Here is a 6,000-nt window from a genome sequence, read left to right on the forward strand (position 1 = left end):
TTCAAACTATAAATAAAGAATGTGAACTCTTGATACATTAGCCAACGTCTGATGAAGTAATGACCAATTTCATAAAGGAGAAATTCACTGCATGTATATTTTGATGCAGTAAAATCGCTCACTAGTGAACATATAAATTAAATGAATATTTCTAAGGAAATACTTAGAAATTCATAGCAATTCTGGGAAACTGATTGTGCAAGAAAAACTTCACTGCCTTCCCTCAACTCCATGAAGTGTATTTTGTAATTATTAGTCAATAAATGGGTACACTATAGTCAAAGTTTTAAAAAGTCAGTGTTGAAAATAGGCTCAAATAAACATAGCAGACTTTTGAGCTTCCAACATAAAAGCATTGGGGTTGAAGACTAAAATCAGATGTGTAGCCCTTGTTTAGGTGGTTCTGAAACATATTGTAGATCAAAGATAATGTAGAGTGTCTGCTTCCTAGGTTATTGGCACTTATAGGAAAGGTTTCCAGACACTCAGAGCTCGTGGGAGTGTAGGTTTTGTGACTGTAAATCAAGCCATGAAGTCAATGTTATGGTGATTCCCATATGAGGGTCTCCAAACCTGAATCCTGACAAAGCAGCCATGTAATTCTATTCAAGGTGAAAGAAAAACCATGAATTATGAGGACATGTGCATTAAAGGGGCGTGAAATTGATCCATATTCCCCCAAATGATGACATAGCTCTCCAACTCTGCACCCTTCTCACACAAATAAACATTCTGAAGCCACCACAGTAAATGTGGAAATATGAGTTCTGTGCCAGAGAGAGGAAGGAAGGGAGAGAGAGAGAGAGAGAGAGAGAGAGAGAGAGAGAGAGAGAGAGAGAGAGGGCTGTAGCTTTTACTTTTTATTTAAATTAACAAAAGATTGCATCTTAATTGAAAATAGAATTTAAGTTTCTAGTAATTTGCTGTGGTGCACTGATAAGCATTCTGAACATAATGTAAATTCTGGAGTGTTATCAAGATGGTCCAATGTTTCAACAAAAACTATTTTTAAAGGCTTTCTTTCTTTCTTTCTTCTTTTTGCTTTCGTTTTTTTTTTTCCTCGTATACAATAAGTCCATGTTAAACAAATTTCCAAGACTAGATCACCTCATTTCCATTATTCCTAATTGTTTGTTCATACCACACACACACACACACACACACACACACACACACACTCCAGGGATGAAGATTCTCATATTCTCTCTCTCTCTCTCTCTCTCTCTCTCTCTCTCTCTCTCTCTCTCTCTCTCTCTCTCATTCCATATAACATCCCAATCAGGATATATAGAACTAATAATTAAAATAGTGTCAGTAACCATTACTTTGCTACTAAAAGATAAAAGGAGAGACTCCAAAGACTTCACTATGATTTTTTGGGGTGCAATGCCTTGTCTCAGAAGGGCAAGATACAAACCCCAGTCCCACCCAGCGAAGTTCCCTGGCCTTCAGATGCCTCTGTCTGGTCTCTTCTGCGTGCGGATCACATTCCTTTGTAATAGGTAGGATAGATGTTTTGCACAGAGGGTTCGAATACCAGGGCCTAACTGGCCAACCCTAAAACTTAAGAGTCGGAGATTGTTTAAGGAACTTAACGTGCCTGTGGCTTCAGGGTCCCTCTGGTACTGGCCACAGCTATGTCCCTTTGTTTTGTAACTTTTATTCCTTTGTTCTGATAGAAGACCAAGCTGCCTGCAGCCAGGGTTGAGCATCCCTTTCTAGGTTCTGGGGCTCTGTCTCCTTGCTTATGAGAGAAAACAATTCCAACATTATTGAAATGAAGGTCAGTCCTTTTTTCCTTTTTCCCTGCTACCCTTAAAGGCGCTCGCACTCAGTTCAGCCTCGTTAATATGCTGATGAGTGGGATCCTCGATCCTGAGAACACGTCTGTAGACCGGTCCCCAGAAATTCCAGACACCCCGCAAATCCCTGGATGTCTGCTACGAGCCCTAGAGATAAGGAAATTGATCTATTCTCTCGCCAGATTAATTATCACTGCTTTCTGTGATTAAACCCAAAACTTACTGCTTCCTAGTCCACAGATAAGACCGATCAGGAGAAAATAGGAAAAGATTCGGGAGCCATCGTTAAAGATTTCTTGAAGAAGAAAAATGAAGGGGAGACTTTTAGACAAATCTCTACCCTCCTGCAGTGCCAGGCTTTCATTAACAAACCCACTCCCAGCCCTCAGGGACGACCCTCCGTCATGCAGAAATGGCACCGTTAAATAATTAGAAGATGCAATTTCTTCATCGCAGTGCGATAGCCCGTGAAATTCCTGCTGCATTATTAACAAAAAGCAACAGGGCTTCTTCGAACATCTAGCGAACCTTTCACCCGCGGAAGGCAGGAGTGCGGAGCCCGGGTGAAATACGGGCCTTGGCAAGAGAGAGAATAGGAAGCTGGACCCGTGCCTCCTGGGTTCCACTTTCTCCGGGGACCCGGAGCGAAAAGACCCTGTCAAAGCGAGGATGGGTTGGGAGGGAAATTGGATGCTCCCGCAGCCTCACGCTTCCCGCTGGTCGTTGCTCTCAGTACACCCCGGCTGGGAGGCCAAACGCAAGGAGGGAGGCCGATTGTGAGGAAGCAGCGGAGGCTTGGAGCGCTCCGAGGGGAGGCGCAGGCTTTCCGGGAAGGTTTGATTCTCAAAGTTAACATTGACCCTGGAAAGCTTCCTCCAGTCCAAGGCAGAGTCTAGTCCGAGACTGAGCCGCTCACAGACCATTCCCTGCACCACTGGGAGCTTAGGATGGGTGACTGAAGCCCCCGAAAAGGCGGGGGGCTGGAGGGGCTAGCTCGCACTGCAATCCCTGGCCTCTGAGCCGCAGTCCACAGACCCCGACCCACACTATCAAAGTGCGGCCAATCCAATCGCCGCTCCCTCCCGGCCGCCGGCTATCTTCTGGGCTTCCAACACACTCTCTACACGGGCACCGAGTCTAGGGGAGCTCTTTGGGAAGGCGCAGGAGGACCCCCTCTAGGAAACCCGCAGAGAGCGATCTTGTCTGGGGAACAGGCGCAGCGCAGGCAGGCACCGCACAGGGGTCGACTTTCCCTAGAGACATCGCGGGAGCAGTCTGCGTGTCCAGAGCTCAGCTCCGCAGTTCCTTGCCCCAACCCAAAGCAATCCCCCTGTGTTGAAGCCATGGTGCAACAGCCCCCCACCCCCGGGGGGGAGCAACAATCAAAGATCCGGGGAGCGCACATCTGGCGCCTCAACCCCCTGCTCTGCCTGCGTCCACAGCTGGCTGGCTCCTTTTCCCCTGATTTTAAACCCCCCACCCCCCAAAAAAGCCCTCCTGCTTTGCTTTACTGATCTCCATCAGCCAGCAACCTCCCCTTCCGCAACAGTCTCTTCCAGAAGCAATTCTTTCCCCTTTCTGCCTACTCCGAGAAGCCCCATCTAGATAGGGTCTAGAGCCGAGCAGAGCGCCTCACCTGGGGTCCTTGCGGGTGGACGCGACCTCCTGGCCGGTTGTCCCTGGCACGGGGCGAGCGCAGCGGTGTCAGCCCGGGCCCCGGTCCGAGTCCCATTCACAAGTCGGCGGCGGCTGCGAGCGGCCCCCGCGGCATCTGCTCCTCGGCCCGCGACGCTCCCCTCAGCTGGCGGCGGCCGCGGAATGAGCCGCGGAGCGCGCTAGTGGCAGGAATGAGAAACCAGGGGGGAGGTGGCGGGCGGGTAAGGGGGGAGGAGGAGGGAGGCCGCCGCTGGGAGGGAAAGGGGGGCGGAGAGGAACCGAGGCTGCTAGACGCCGAGAATTGGGCCTGGAGGAGGCGATGGATGCCTACCCTGTCGGCGCTCCTCCCCCCCGGGGGCCCGAGTGATGCCAAACCCAGGAATAGGTGGCCTGGCCGCCCCTCCTGCCCTGGGTCGCAGCGCTCCGTCTCCTGTGGGGGCTCAGACAGAGTCTGGAGCGACTGAAGTTGGGCTCCGGGGATACACAGCCAATCAGGAAGGGCGACGGAGGGAAGCTGGAGAGGGCTTGAGAGCCCCCATTTTCCTCTTTTCCTGAAATCCGCTCCAGCTGGACAAACTAGGGCCTCAACCGGCCGGCCGGAGGATGGATTGGATGGAAGGCATTGCCCAAGTACGGGAGGCAGTCGGGAATTAGGGAGCGCATTCTAGGCTTTATCAGTTAGCCCTCTGAAAATATCACCACTTCTGCCCAGCGCCCTCTCCCACGAACCTTCAGCACCCCAATATCTATCCTTTGAGAAATCCGCTTGCGGGGAGAGCGGTGAAGACACTAGAAAGGGGCATTCGGACTTGAGAAGAATAGAGTTTTTCCTCAATGTTCTTCTACCCTACATGCAAAGCCTTCCTTAGGGTCAGCCCCACCAGGACAGAGTCTCTAGCTTCTGTTCCAGCCAATTACAAGCAACACCCCCATCCGGCAGTTTCACTTGTTGCCTCCCAGAATGGACACAGAGCCCCTCAAGGCCTCAAAGAGAATGCCATTCGGCCAGAGGATGGGCCTCTGTGAAGAAATCCCTGCACCCTGACTCAGCCTCCTGTTTATATCTTTCTAACAAGAACCCAGCAAAGGATACCCCAACCTGATTCCTGTCCACTTTACGGTGTCTGGGCAGAAGAACTGGATCTTCTAATAATTATAATAATAATTTAAAAAAAAAAAAGCGCCAGGGACTGGGCGGGGCGGGGCGCTCTTCGTACCTAGGGCAGCATGGGTACCCGCACCCTGACTGGGGACTATGGACCCACGCTTCAGTGGGGACCTTGGATTAGGACAAGTTTCCAGTCTGGAAGATGTTGGAAAGAACAGAAGTAGAGTTTCCAGTGGGCGAAGGATAAAAAGGGATTTTGAGGAAAGTCGCGGTGGCTTGGGAGTGGCGACCTCAAGAAAAGAACAATAAAATGACAAGGGACAAAAGCTGGACGATGCAGCAGAAGCAAGAATACCTAAAGGGGAGTTTAACAGGAATCAGAAGTTAAAAAAAAAAAAAAAAAAAGAGGCCACCAATGGAAGAGAGTGCCAGGACCCAAAGCGCATGGGAAGGGCACTTGAGATCTCAGGCAGAACAGATGGTAGCTGAATCCCACCACCAAAGCACTTAGCCACCAGTCCGGGGTACCCGGAACTCTCATAGAATCCACGGTCCTCGTCGAGCTCCTGGAAATGAAATCAGGAGCCAAGGCGCAGACAAGACCGCTAGATTATCTGCCCTGTGTTTGCGTTTTCCGCAGCATCCCCCGGTCCCTGTGACACTGGGTGCCGCCGCTATCCCCCACCCACAGTAACCATACTGCTGGAAAGGAAGCGCCTGTCACTCCGTGTGGACGTGGCCTTTAAACTGCCCACTCTTTTGGGGAAAGGGGGCGCTAAGCTTTCAGCTACCCACTTCACTCATCTCCCCGCTTCGCTCTTCCCTCATTCCGGATCGTGCCCAAAGTTCCAGGCCTCCCACCGCCACCGCCACAACACTCGCCGCCGCCGTGTAGCAGCTGCTGGGCGCCAGAGGGGTGGGGGGGTGGGGGACTAGCAATGGAGGAGGGATCCAGTACTTGTCTGGAGACTGCGAGCTGAGCTTTCTAGCCCCTAGTCTAGGTGCAGGGACCTAAGTCCCTTCTACCACCATTGGGTTAGGTTTTTGCTTTCTTCTTGATTTCTTTGGCTCTGTCGTTTCATCTGAAGACGGATCTAAGCCCTAAAACTTTGGGCACGTTCCAAACCACCACCGGAAGTCCCCACTGTAAAAGAACAGAGGAGCTGCTACCTAATCATTTCCACATAACAACTGAAGTTACAGGGAGGGAGGAAGAGAAAGCGTCCTACTAACCCTGGCATTTACTGCGGTTCCTGGATTTTCCAATCCTTACCGCGTTGCATGAAGGGAACAAGCAAAACCTACAGCTAACATCCATCTAACCTCTTGCTGGAGCCTGCAATGGGTAGAGCACCCGGGAGACTAGGCTCATGGACTCCAATTCGAGGTGTATCTCAATCTGAGCCTGTTTACTAGTGATGGGACTTGAGCTGG

At 50.9% G+C, this 6,000-nt stretch overlaps 1 protein-coding gene across 1 annotated transcript in view; it reads right to left on the minus strand.

The window, feature by feature from the left end:
• Positions 1–3,668, minus strand: part of Cdh11 (cadherin 11) — a 156,254-nt gene extending 152,586 nt beyond the window's left edge. The window contains exon 1 of the mRNA XM_021220576.2: positions 3,439–3,668. The gene's annotated coding sequence lies outside the window, so the exon portion shown is untranslated. The remainder of the gene's footprint in view (positions 1–3,438) is intronic.
• Positions 3,669–6,000: the final 2,332 nt, after the last annotated feature.

Source organism: Mus pahari, chromosome 20 (genome assembly GCF_900095145.1).
Source record: "Mus pahari chromosome 20, PAHARI_EIJ_v1.1, whole genome shotgun sequence".
In the NCBI taxonomy this organism is placed as follows: domain Eukaryota; kingdom Metazoa; phylum Chordata; class Mammalia; order Rodentia; family Muridae; genus Mus; species Mus pahari.